Source organism: Pteropus vampyrus, unplaced genomic scaffold (genome assembly GCF_000151845.1).
Source record: "Pteropus vampyrus isolate Shadow unplaced genomic scaffold, Pvam_2.0 Scaffold176, whole genome shotgun sequence".
In the NCBI taxonomy this organism is placed as follows: Eukaryota; Metazoa; Chordata; class Mammalia; order Chiroptera; family Pteropodidae; genus Pteropus; species Pteropus vampyrus.
Window position 1 is genome coordinate 1,126,410 of NW_011888957.1, and position 13,744 is coordinate 1,140,153.

At 63.0% G+C, this 13,744-nt stretch overlaps 1 protein-coding gene and 1 long non-coding RNA gene across 2 annotated transcripts in view; both read right to left on the reverse strand.

The window, feature by feature from the left end:
- PRDM16 (PR/SET domain 16) overlaps positions 1-13,744 on the reverse strand; it is a 317,846-nt gene that overhangs the window by 102,277 nt on the left and 201,825 nt on the right. The window lies entirely within an intron of this gene.
- Positions 9,827-13,549, reverse strand: LOC111746109. Its single transcript, XR_002782934.1, has 2 exons — positions 11,752-13,549; positions 9,827-10,581 (listed from the first exon to the last, which is right to left on the reverse strand). It is a non-coding gene; the product is annotated as an uncharacterized LOC111746109 (long non-coding RNA).

A 13,744-nucleotide genomic window follows, 5' to 3' on the forward strand; every position in this document is an offset into this window, starting at 1 on the left:
CTCCTGCCAGAGACCCGAGAGCTCGTGCCCCACCACAGCTCCGCTGGAGGTCAGCCCCAACACCGGCCCCTCGAGGCCCCTAGGCAGGGGGAACCGGGGAGCTGTCTGTGCGGTGAGGCCATGCCCAGGAGCGTGCCTGGCCCCCTGGAGCAGACAGCGCGTCCAGCCTGGGGTTCCCTGTGTATTGGCTCTGCTCCAGCTTCCACCCATGCCCGGCTTTAACGGAATAGTTTTGGGGCTCTCGGGGGCAGTGGGTGGGGGGGCTTCCTCGCTCCGCCCTCGGAAAGGGGCGGGGGGCAGGCGGGGCGCAGCACCCACGCTGCCTCGCTGGGTCTGACCACAAAGCCAGGGACAACGCCGGGCTTCTCGCCTTTTTACAGTAGGGAAACTGAGGCACAGAGGGTCAGATAACGTGCCCAAAATTGCGCCGGGCTGCGGAGCCAGCATGTGGGGGCTCCAGAGTGCTGCTGGCCGTGACACCAAGCCTGCTTCTCTCGGTGGGAGGTCGCCCAGGACCTAATAAAACTCGCTCCTGGCACAAAAGCATCTTTGCCTGAGACTGTCTTTGTTCCAGAGCAGGGGCCCTGGTGACACGGTGTCCATGGTGTCTCTCGGCACCAGGTAGGACGCTGTGGCCTGCAGCCCTTTGAACTGGGAGGGTCTCTGTGAGTTTCCCACACACCTTTGTGGGCACCCAGCTGCCAGGGGATGATGAAAACCGCTGGCATGCCGCCCCCTGCCCGAAGGCAAGCCCTGGCACTTGGCAGTGTCTGGGCGAGTCTGGCTGTCACCAGCATCTGGCGGGCGGAGGCCGAGATGCTGTGAACGTCCCTCACCGCACAGGGTGGCCTCATGACGGGATGATCTAACCCCGTGCATCGGTGTTTTCCAGAGTGACAAAGCCTGGCAAGGAGACACTCAGAGCCCAGAGCAGCTGTGGGGATGTGGGGGGTCCTCGAGGCGTCTCCAGGGCCGGCCGGCTCACCGCTCAGCCATGGGAGCCTCCCTCCCAGGACCCCACGAGCCGGTCCAGAACCCCAGATCCCCGGGCGTGAGGTGTGGACTCAGGCGCCCTACAGCGTGAGCACCGGGATAGCCCTCCAGCCAGAGGCGTCCTGGTCCCCAGAGACCCCCGCCCTGTCCCCTGCCTGAGAGACCCCGGCGTTTCCCGCGTGTTTCCTCCCGTGGCTGGTGCGTCTGCTCAGAGTGCGGGGAGACACCGACTCCCACCACTGCCGTGGGGACGTGAGGACACGCTGTCCGGATCCGGCCTGGGGAGGGCCGCCTGGGGGGGCCTGGCAGGAAGCGGGGTTCCTTCCCGAAGCTCTGAGGCGCCCACGCGGACCCTCTCGAGGGCCATCCCCCTGGGTGGGCGGCCGTGATGCCCAGGCAGCTCACCTGGGGACCCGCGTGCCACCCCAGGGCCTGTGTGTCCCCTCCGCCACTGTGACTTGGCCTCCCACGCGGGCCTGGCTCCCCACCCCGGCCGTCTGCGAGCGGGCGGGGCGCTGAGTGTCGGTCACCGGATCAGGGCCTGAGTCACACCACTTATTGTCGGATAAACAGAATTCCCACCCGGTCCCAGTCGTGTGGACGAGCCTTGACAGATGACGCCTGGGAGTGGGGTTTGGGGTGGGGCAGGGGGAGGGGACCGAGGGGACACATGTCCGTGGAGAAGGGGCGCAGGCAGCGGGCAGAGGGGCCCCGGCAGAGGCTGCCCGTCAGAACGTCTGCCTCCCTGGCTGCTGGGTTCTTTCTGGAACCAGCCTCCTTGGCCTGGGATGTCACCGCCTCCTCAAGCAGAGATCTCAAACGTGGAGTCTGCGTGCGTGGGGCCAGCGCCACCGGGCGCGGACTATGTCGGCCCTGAATTCTCACGAGTCTGTGGAGCTGGCTTCGAGGAGACTCTTTGCCAAATGAAAATTCAGAAAGCAGCAGAAGGAAGCAGACGCTAAAGATTTCGAATGCCAAGGACCAGTTTTAGGGTGAGTGTCGGGGCCTGTCGCTGAGACGTGGCCTCAGCCGGGGCCTTCCAGCTGTAGTCCAGACCCCAGGAGACCGAGGAGACACTTGACCCAGGGGTGTCCAGGCGGGAGCAGGAAACCCCGTCTCAGTCCCCAGCCTGGGGCACAGCGGCCCCCCGCCGGCAGGCCCACCAGGCAGGCACAGGCGCGAGGCGGAAGGTGCCTAGAGACCACCCCCCCGGTGCATGCTGGGACGGTGGCTCCGCCTGGTCCCCTGGGCCCCGGGCCTTCTTTCCACTCCTCTGGTCAGCCCTGGGCAGGGGCCGCGCACGTAGGCACAGCTGGGATTCAGGGGCGACGGCGCAGACGGCGGGTCCTGGGTTTGGCACATGGCGGCTTCGCCAAGGGTGGTGGGTCCTCTGGCCAGTGCCCTTGGTCAGCAGGCCCCCAGGCCAGGGCGGAGGGTCCAGGGCCAACCCTGCAGCAACCACCCTCCCCTAGAGCCGACTGCGGTTTCCGTGGTGGGTTCACCAGTGCCCCCTAAAATTCGCGTCTGGAACCTCAGACTGAGACTTGATTCGGGAGTGGGGGGCCAGGGTGGCCCTCGATCCAACGACTGCTGTCCTCATGAGAAGTGCACTGACCCACAGGGAGAAGCCGTGTGACGAGGGGTCAGAGGTCGGGGCGATGCCTCGACAATGCCAGGGACGCCGGCCACCCCAGAAGCGGGGGGATGGCTCGGGGTGCACGCTCCCTCCAAGCCTCCCGAGGAGCCAGCCCCGCCCTTGCCCTGACCTCCGCCCTCCAGCCCCAGAGCTGCGAGAGGAAGACGTGTTGTTAAGGTCACCTGGTTGGTGGCACTTTGCTATGGCAGCCCAGGACACTGACAGCCCCTGGGAGCCGGCCTCAGGCCCCCTTCCAGGAAGCCTGCTCCAGCGGGGGCCAGGGGTGGGGACAGCCCAGCAGGACGCCTGTGCCCTCTCCTTTGGGGGTGTGGTTGGGGCCTCCACAGGCCACCGCTGACGGGAGGAGTGTCCCCTGGCTTTGTCCCCCAGGGAGAGCGTGGACCCAACAGGATGGAGCCAGCCTGCACCGTGCCCACTGGGCGGTCTGACCCACCTGCCAGCCAGGGCTCACCTCGCCCAGGTGTCCCCTTGCCGCCTGTCCTGCTCTGCTGCCCACCACCAGGGGGTCCTGCCCGTGATGGGGAGATTTCCTGGGAGACAGGCCCGCGCCCCTCGCAGGGGGTCTGGGGTTTCGGGTGACCCTTCGGGGGAGCGTGCCGCTTAAATCGGAACGTGAGAACAGGAGGTGGGACCTGGAGCTGAGTGGCTCCCAGGGTGGTGGGGGGGGTCCTCTGGGCACAGCGACCCTCCGTGTGTGGGGAGGCACTCGGAGGCTGGGGTTCTGGGGGCATACGTGACGTTGGGGTGCTCTGCCCAGACCCCCCCATGCACCCTTCCTCCAGCCTCGCCCAGGGTCCAGGACGGGCAGGAAGTGGGGCCGAGTGATGGAGGCCTCAGAGCGGAGGAGACTGGTCAGGACGGGGTGGTGCAGCTCCACAGAGTGAGTCCCCCCCGGGGCCCCCAGGGCCCCCAGCTGGCATAAAAGTCCCACCCGTGCCCCCTTTATGGCGTGGCCGGGGAGGAGGGACGGGGTCCTGGTGCCACTGAGACCGTCCTGCCTGTACCAAGTGCACGCTGAGCTCTCGGGCTGCGGGAGGCGAGTGTCCAGGAGCGGTCAGCTCCTCTGCCCGCCGCCCGCCTGGGCTTCTGACTCGCGAGTCCTCCTTCAGCTGCGGACCTGCCTCCCACTCCTCCTGGGCGCCCAGCGAGCCCCTCCCCTGCATCCCGGGAGGAAGGTGTTGCAGGCGCATCCAGCGCCCGGTCCCACCTGGCCCAGCAGCCGCCCAGGGAGACACGGAATGTGCAGAGCTGCGAGCCTGAGCGCCGTGAGTTGAAAAGGCCTCTTTGACGGCGTTACATAAGCCGTCACATTGTCCCTGGCCACGCCGGGCGCGGCAGCGCTGGGGAAAAAGCCCTCTTTGTTGACAGGTCCCGGGACGTGGGGCCTCGCCATCGTCACTGCTCTGGATTGAAGGCAGTCGGGCTGGAAGGGGCGGTGGCCCGGGAACCTCTGCACCCGATGGTGCTTCTTATGACTGTCATGTTTGTCCCGGCCCGTGGTGAGGGCCAGGGGTTCCCTGGCCTGGGGCTCACAGGTGCCCACTGCGGTGGGTGGGGCTCCCATTCCCCATAATTCCCTTCTCCCGCAGAGGATCGTCTCGCCGCCCGCCTCAGGGTCCCAGGAAGCCCCTCCCGAGAGGAAGGACGGCGCCCGCGAGGTTGGCAGAGCAGCGCGGCTTCCGCCCACTCACGGAGCGGCTTCCGCCCGCAGCTCTGGCTGCACGTGGGGCCCGACGGTCCAGCCGAGACACCGCCCGCCCCCAGCTGCAGCCCGAGCACCCGGGTTTTTGCTGGCTCTTCCGAGCCGGGGCGGTCCGACTTCTTAAGTTGCCTTGAGGATGGCAGATGTCTGGCGGTTCCCAAACGCACGGCTGGCTGCCACAACAGACACCACGAGGGCCGCTGTTCTCAGTGGCCCTGACGCTCCTGAGCACTAAGTGCCAGGACCTCTGTGGAGTCCCCTTCGAAAGACGGCCATGGCGTCTCATCTCCCATCGGGCACACGCAGTGCTTCAAGAAGCTCACGGACACCGTGGGCTGGTCCCTGCGCATCACTAGGACACCTCGAAGCCAACGCGGGAGTCCGTCCCCACTGGCTGAGTCACAGTAAGTTCCCTGGGAGCCGGCAGCTGCCCAGACGTGACGCACCATCCACCGAGGTGCCAGCAGCCCTGCCACGGCCGGGAGCAGCGGGGCCCGTTAACCAGCCATTGGCAGGAAAGTGGTAAACTCAGAAGGCCAAGGGCCACGCGTGGAAGGACATGGCGGACCTGTCCTCATTTCTGCCGGGGCATCAGCAGGGGTGGCGGGTCCTCAGCGGTGCACAGGTTTGGGAGGAAAGAGGGTGGACCAAGCACTACTGAGCTGACGTCTGGGTGATAAGACGTTTCACGCCCTGTCGAAGGGCCCTCACGTCCAGGCCCACCCCAGGTCTGGGAGGACGCTGGATGGCGGGAGGAGCCCACAAACCAGCACGGGCTCCCCTGCGGCTGGTCTCAGAGGCGGGGCAGGATGGGGCCCCCAGGGTCCCGGGCGGAGAGCGGGGCGGGAGTCTGCCCGCGAGTGCACTGCCCTGTCCACAGGCCACGGCGGAGCGGGCGGGTCCAGGGCTCTCAGCTGTTGTAAAGTTGTTTTTACAAGGAGCGTGAGATTTATAGCCTCTTGAGGGGAAGAAACCGATGTAACGGGAGTCAAGCGGCAGACCGTTTATTCCTGGCCCGTTTCCTCCGGCCCGGGCGCCCGGCAGCCGGGGAGCAGAGGCCTGCACAGAAACCCAGGCACCGCACACCCGCTGCCACACTCACCCGTCCCTGCCTCGTTCACGCACGCTCTCCCAGGCACACGCATGCACACAAGGCAGACTTCTGCACACACGCACATGCATGCACACACGTGCACACACACTCAGGAGCACATGCACACACATGTAAACACACAGGCGCACATATGTATGCACACTCACGAGCATGTGCACACACACGCACACACATGTACACATGCACGTGCACATAGCTGCACACACGCACACACTTATGAAAACGTGCGCACACACATACACACATACGCACACACGTGCACACACATGCACACACACTTGTGCACACAAAGCCCCCCCTCGGGCCAGCCTGACCGCAGGCTCCCCTGGGCCGCCTCACACCCCCTCTCCTGACCGCCCTGTTCTCCTCCACCAGAGAACTTGAGTTGCACCCATGCCCTGGCCCCCCCCGATGTGCGATGGCAACAAAGCCCAGTGTCCAGCCTTGTCCTCTTGGAGCTGTGACAAAGTGCGCCAAGGGACGCCAGTCATCAGCACCGGGGGGCATGCAGCAAGGTGCCCCCCGAACCCTGGCCTCCAGGCCCTGTGGAGCAGACCACAGGTGTGGCTCAGAAGCCCTTCCGGTCCTAGCAGCAGCCCAGGTGGGGTGGGCGGGGCCTCTGAGTCACGGCCCTTTGGGGGGGTGATGAGATCAAAGGACTCTGCCTTATCTTGGGGCTGGGAGGACCTGGCTGGTGCGGGGAGATGGCTCTGGCAGGAAGGGCTGCTGCGGGCTTCCTCCAGGGTGAGGTTTGTCTTTAGAAGGGCAGGAACTGTTCTTGATTTCTTATCTCTTCCCCACTCAGGATCAAGGTGGACAGACGCAGACTCTGTGCCCTTAGACGATAATTACAGCGACCTGGGCCACCTGGGAAACGAGCCGCCTGGCCAAGAACGCAGGTGTGCAGCCAGCCCACGGCTGCGGCCAGCCCACGACCGGCCCTGCCTGCTTCCTGTGCCTGCCCCCTGGAGGCAGGCCCAGCCCTTGGCCCCTGCAGAGTCTGGCCCCCACGCTAAAGCTCACCGCACACTCCGACGCACACGGACCCCAAACGCACGCACTCATCCCCATCCGCCTGCGAGTTGGACCTGGTAAAGGCCGATGCCTCACATTTGAGTCCCCGGGGACCTTACGGTCTGGTCCTCAGCATTCCCATGTCGCCCCAGTTTACCGTGCCCGCGTGTGCATGTTATCAAGGCGCTGCAGTACAGCCGGCCGACAGTAGAGGGCGCGGCGCACGCTTCGCGTCGCTCGCTCCCAGGAAAAAGGAAGCAGGTCTCCCAAGAGGCCGCCCCTGGCTGTCGTGGCGGCCAGCCCTAATCGCTTCCCCCAGCGGACAGCCCTGCGACCCTCTCCCTTCAGAGTCACCCCCACCATCGCCACCATCCTGCCGACGGGAAGACGGCTGCTCCGGGGCGCTCAGCTGCTCGGCCCCGCAGGCCAGCGCGCTCAGGCCCGAGAGCGCTGGAGGTGTCAGGAGCGAACGTGACAGGTGTTGCTCGCCCTTCAAACGTGTAGCCGGGAGGACGGGGCGGTGGCTCATGAATGGGGCCAGCCGGACCCCCGACCGCGCTGTCCGTGGTCACGCCGGACACGGCCGGAAGTGTTTCTGCTCCCGGGGTTCCGAAGGGACATTCCGCTCCCGACTCCCCGACAGACAGTGGCGGTAGGACTCACCGGTGTCGCTTCAGATGTCACACCCGTGGGTCGCCATGCGCGGCATCAAGAGTGTAAACGAATTCATTACGGCGCACGGGGGCCTCGTGTTTTCGCTCCCGGTCACACTTTGAGGGGAGGTGGCCGAGCGTGGGGACGAGCACACCTCCCTCCGCGTCTGGGTTATTTCTTATCGTTACATAACTTTCCATAAGCGGGGAAATAAAAAAACATCGATCGCTTCTTGGCATGCCTTAACCATCCAGACGATGCTTGGAATTTATAAATTGACTTTTGTTACTTGCAGTTCGGACTTGTGGTTATTGAGAATCCCCCTCACAGGGACGTTCAAGGCCATCGAGCGTTTGTCTGGCAAGGATGGAGCAAAGAACCCCAGGTTGGAAAACAATGACATCTACACGTGTGCGTGTGTGTTAGAGATACACACGCACATATACATACGATTTAAACCACATATTCTGGCTTAAATTGTAGAAAAATAAGAAGAAAAATGACATGGAAAAAAGTAAATTTGAACCAGATAATTTTCTTGAAAACACACACACACACACACACACTACCCAAACTTCTCAGGACTCGAAACAAGTCTGGGAAAGCTGAGGGTGAACAATCCAGAGAGAGAGCAGAACAGAGCTCGAAGGATGCTCTCAATACAGTTATTAAAAGTCCTGTCCGTATCTTCCCTTGTAATTGAATTGCACCGCATCATTTAAGAAAAGCCACACACAAAAAAACTTGTAGTGAAAAACTGGGGTATAATTTTCTTCAATCAACTCCGGCTCATGACTGCAATTACCCCGAACCTTTGCGAGCTTTGCTGTGATGCTCACGGAACGGGCCTCGGAGCCGCTGTGGGTGGCGGCCTTTCATGTGCCTCTCAAACCGTTCTTTATTGTAAGGTTTCAAATTAGCGCTAGCAGCAATGAGCAAATTTGATAATTCGATCTCAAATTAGTTAATGTAATGTGCCAGTAACCACTAACGAGTGCATTACAAAGAAGAAAATGTATCTTTTTGGAGTTGGGATATAAAGTTAACCAGCCTGTCATTTTGCCTTTGGAAACTTTTTTGGGTCTTTATTAAAAGGAAATAATCCTATAAGCAATGTGCATCCCTAACAGCACTAGTGGTGTCCGGGAGGAAGAGGCCGGGGTGCGTGGGCAGGCTCTCGGAGGCCCGCAGAAGACTTCCCAGGGGCTGGGTCTGGGGGCGGGGCGGTCACAGGTCCCCGTGAAAAGCGGAGAGGCAGGAGGGATCATCCCACGGTGGCTTTGCCGTGGGGAAGTCCGATCTGGACAGGAGCAGGATGCTGCTGCAAGCCAGTCCCCACCGGCCCTGGAGACTTCCCTGGGGACCTGCGCCCTCCGCCGGGGCCCTGTGCGGCCACGCCCACACCCTGCTTGAGCAATGGGGCAGCAACAAGACACAGGGCACCCAGAGGAACGTGCGTCATCCTTGTCAGCTGGAGGCCCCCACAGGGCCAATGAGGGCCCGGCTAGGAGTGTCCTTCCCCTCATCTCATTCCTGTCACCCCCCAGGTAAGTGCCCTCGGGAATGCCTGCTTATGTCACAGGCAGCCCAGGGAGCAGACATCCCTTGCACCAGGTGGCGAAAGAGATGGTCCTCCCAAGAGTCACAGTGTCAAACCGTAGGGACCACAAGCCAATGTTTACCCGCTGCTTTCTCTGCACCCGGCCGTGAAGTCTTGCGCCCGTGTCTGGGGCGCTGCGATGTCACGGCTTCCCATGAGGCTGTATTCCTGCTCCTGGCTACACTGGATCTCTGCCTCCCGCTACAATGGATCCCTGCTCGGGCCCTTCTCAGTTGTATTTAATATTTCCTCGGGAAGCTCCGGCCCTGGGGGTCCTGGAGCCCTCTCGAACTGGATCTGCTCCTACCTTTGAAAACAAAGGTCCCCCTGGAACGTGGGGCTGGTCCCCCCGCCCCCCATGGTATGGGTCAACCCAGTCGGTCAAGCAGAAAGAAGGACCTGGAAGCCTTGAAAGCTCGCTGTGGCCCTGAACTTGCTGTCTTAATCAGAACTGAAAGGTCCCTCCCTGCCCCCACCTGCCCTCAGCCAGTGACAGACGACTCCAGCCTGAAAAAGGTTTCAAAGGAACGGAGACGCTGTTTATCTGTGTGGCCTGAGCCCACTCACCGCGGGAGAAAACCCCGGCCCCGTCCCCCTGAAAGCCACAGCTTGTTCTCTCATCTGATGGATGAAAGGAATTTGGAAGCCTGATACTGTCCCCTGAGATGTCATTCAAATCCTCGGATACCTTCCCTAGGCAGGGCCACCGCCATTTGACGCATCTCCCACCCCCACCGACCCCCCCGCCCCCGCCGCCACCCCAATTCATCCTGGGCCCTCACCTCGGAGCCCTGCTCTAATCAATAGAAACAGGAGTGACGGGGGCGGGGGGGGGGGGTGCTCTGATTGGTGGGCCAGGAAAGTAAAAAGGTGATTAGAGATGAAGCGCAGGGGACGGTCTAAATGGGAGCCCTTTGAAAGCAGCCGGGAGGATCGGCTTTCCTTCTTGGGGGGCGGGGGATTCTTGTCAGTCCTCATGTAAAGGAAAAAGATGGAAAATGCAAAAGACAAAGCTCGCGGCCCCCCCTCTCCAGGCTGCGGGGGACAGCAGCAATGTTCTCTTGGCTCATTAAAAAAAAGTACAACAAAGAGTAACAACTTGTGAAGTGTTTCCTCTTAGAAAGAACAGACGGAAAGCCGCAGGTCTTGCTGGTTCCCGTCGAGGGCCCCTGCGCGCACCCCTGTCTTTCCGCAGAAGCTCGTCCTCCACCCGTCCTCGCTGGTTTGACTCCAAAAGCCCCTTTCGCCGCCGCCCCCCGCCCCATAATAATTCAAGCAAACTTTAAAATCTATAGATGCAGCATTCCAAGGTGATGGATTCGCCTCTTCCTGAATTTCGAATAGAAATCCCAGCTCTGCAGAGTAACCAGGCAGCGATTCATCCGGGCGGCTGTGGGGTTGCCCTGTAGACTTTGGGAAACTTGGACAGGCGAAGAATGCGGGGGGGTGCGGGGGGGGGGCGGGGAGGAGGGAAGAAGGGAGAGCTGCTTGAGTGGGGGGAAGGGGCTGCAGCAAGTGTCTCCCAAGCCCTGTTGGGGTTTTCATCTCACCGATGGCCTTCGGGGAGGGGCCGTTCCAGGGAGCGGGGGAGGGCGGCGGGGGCGGGGTGTCGCAGCAAGCCACAGAGTACCCCGCCCGTCCTTCCCCGGATATTGCTAATCCACACATTTCTCATGGCGGTGACGTTTCCACCGCTCTATCATGAATGGGCTATGAAGACATTTGGCGTTGCTACCGTCGTAATCTGCCCAAGATGAATGGGGGCGAAGGCTGAACCACGCTCCCCGTTTCCTGTCCCATCTGCCTGCCAGACTGCCCGGGCGGGTCGGGGGCACCCTCCCTCCAGGCTGGTAATTGCACAAAACGGAGCGACTGAACCCGAACCAGAAGATCAAAGGGCTCGGGGGGCGATGGGGGCGCTTTACGGAGGACAGGCTGGCCCGGCCGTGCGGGGCGGGGGCGGGGCGGTCAGCGGAGAGCCAGTGACCGCAAGCCCGCCCCCCTTCGTGAACCGGGAGAGGAGGAGGGGCCTGGCGGAGGCGGCCTGGGAGCCGGCCTGGGCGGCGGGAGCCTCTCAGGCTGGAGGGGCTCGGACGCACGCGCGCGCGCGGTCCCTGTCCTGCAGGCCACACTCTGCGGACGGACACGCTCTGCTCCGTCTCTCTCCGCCAGCATGAAACAGCCTCGTGCAGGACGGAGCCGAGCCGAGCCGAGGAGACTGCTGCTGAGTGGCCGAGCCCATGCGGCTATGGCCAAGACGCACTGTTCCCGTGTCCCTAAGCATCCTTCCCCTCATACCACACGGGGCATCCTTGTCACTGTCCAGAGAACCCCAGCCCCACAACGTCCTGGGCCGTGGGGCACCAGGCCTTCTTCTTTAGACTTAAGGGACAGCGAACGGCCGGGTCTGTGTAATGACCCCCCAAGCCCCTCGAGGTGGGGGTGGGGGACAGGGTCGTGTTACTGGGAGATGGTCTCTGAAAACAGCTGTCGGCGGACCTTATTTCTGGGGTCCCACACACAGCCGGTGCCTCGTGGACTACACTGCATGGCCAAGTGGACCAGACTCCACAGCCAGGGACGTGGCCTCCCCCCGCCCCCCGGTCGGCAATAAATCCTCCCCGGGAGCGCTAACAGCGCTCACGTTTTCTCCCATTAATCCTTCCTGTTTCTGAGGCTGGGCCGGGTCCAGCCTCGCTGCTCTACGCGGCTCCTGCTGGAGCAGCGAGGCCTCCGGGCGGCCGTCCAGCTGCCGCTGCCAGCTCATGCCTTCGCACATTCGCAAAGCCGGGGGCGGGCGCGCGGGAGCAACAGGTTTGCGGGAGTGGGGGGGTCGGCAGATGGCGGCGCACAGGGTCCCCCGGGGAGCCACGGTAGCCCCGCGTCGGGCCCACGCAGCCTCCAGGGACTCTCCGGGAGGACGAGGGAGGGGGGCAGGAGGCCTGAAGGGTCCAGCTCCGAGTTTGGGAAAAGTTTCCGTCCACATACGGGTCGTTCTTCCCACTTTGGCCTCTCACCTGGACGCCGGGCTGGAATCCGCTCGCTCTCCGGCTCCTCCCGGACCTGCCCAGAGCTACTCAGAACTTCACGAGCGGCCAGGCTCTTTCCTCCCACGGGTTTCTGGTAAATTCGGCTCTCGGCGTGTGGACCTTATGCTGTCATCGTCTGACTCAGGGCTTCGGTGGTGACTCAGTGTCACGGCATTTGCGAGTCCAGCTCCGGCGGGTCCAGGGGGCAGAGTGGACCCGGGCATGCGTCCGGGGACGGCGGGCGGTCACATTCCTCCTCAGCCGCTGCCCTCGCCTCCCCGACTCCCCTTCGTGGGCCGAAGGCCACGGATGAGGCAGCAGAAACCACATCCTCTCCATCCCCGGCTCATGGGAAGGGCATTCCCACAGCGGGACAGCGTCACACGTCTACCAGCACACGTGGGAGACACCGTGTGGCGCACGGCCACCAGCCCACGCCTGCCCCGCCACCCACGAATGCGGCCCCTTAACGCGCAAGCTCAGCCCCCCGGGAAAAACCTTCGGATGACACACGCAGGCGGCACTTTTTAAGATGCACGTCCGAGGTACATTGGGCGTGCTTGCAAGTACACATGTGTGCGTGTGTGTTTTGAAAAGCCTTTCTCCCCGTATGTCAGGATCACACGTGTTCAAAATCCAGGCGCACTTTTCAGAAGTTATTTCTGGAAAAATGTTGACTCTCATAACAGCAATAAAAGGAAAATACTGCCTCAGCCAACATAAATGTCTATTTGGAGCGTGCCTGAGAAGCACTGGGCTATTTCTGTAAGTTGGAAATCCCAGCCTTCGGGGCGCAGCGGCTTGGCGGCCGGTGGGCTCCACAGAGGACAGAAAGGCCGTTTCCAAAAGCCCCGCACTGAGCTCGTCCATTCGGTGGCCCGACCTGCTGGCCCTGGGCTCCTGGATGGGCTCAGGAGCCTTTCCACCGAGGAGATGACGCTGATGTCACATGCCACCAGGCTGGGGACGCGGGGCTGTCAGGGCACAGTTGGCAAGGCGAACGCCAGCCCCTCGGCCCGTGGGGTCCTCTGGTCCCAGACCCCAGTGCCTGTCCTGCTGCTCATCACACTGCCCAGTGAGTGACAGGCCTGCTGCTCCCCAACCTGGCCAGGCTGTGGGCTCAGATGCAGGGGCCACTTCCTCTCTGGGTCCCTGCACTGAACACAGGCTCTGGCACAGGGCGAGAGCAAAGATGGGCAGAGAAGACCCTGGCAGAGGCGACGATGCGATGGCACCGCGGCCACTGAGCGCCTGAGATGCACCGGGCCGACAGCGGCCATTCCTCACGCTGTTCTCATTCGGTCCCGACCGCCCCAGGGCCCTGACTCGTCCTGATTCACACGAGAAGGGACGATGGTCAGGATCAGAGCCCAGGGCCTCTCTCCAGGGACCGCCAGGCTGGGACCTGACTCTGCGGTCAGCCTCCAAGGCTTAGACATTGCTGGCCAGGAGCTGACCTATGAATTCGAGGTCACGAGGGACTGGCTTTGCAGACCCTCGGACCCAGGGGCGAGGGGTGGCGAGCACGTCGGCCTCCGGTTCTGCCTGCGAGGCCCAGGTGCTTGTGGGAAAGAGGTGAGACTCGAGCCTCCTGGGCAGCAATGGAGGTGGGACCACCCTCCTGGGGCGACAGACCAGCACGGCTGCCTTTGGGGGCACAGTTGGCCTCCTGCTCTTGCCCCCCACCCCGGCTGTGCCACCCGGGTGAGCTTCTGGGCCGCTCTGTGCCTCCGTCTACCCATCGATGGGAAGGCGAGGGTGAGGATCAGACGGAGACAGGTCTGCACCACGCTTGGCCCAGCCTTTGGCCCATGACGCTGTCTCTGACTCCCCGGCCCTTCCCCCGGCCCTTCCCCCGGCCCTTCCCCTGGGGCCCTGGGCTCCACAGCCCAGAAAGTTCTGGGAGCCAGGACGGTGCCTGGGAGCGGCGGACCCCAGGCAGAGCGCGGCGGCACCAGACGGGCAGAATTCCAGGCAATTT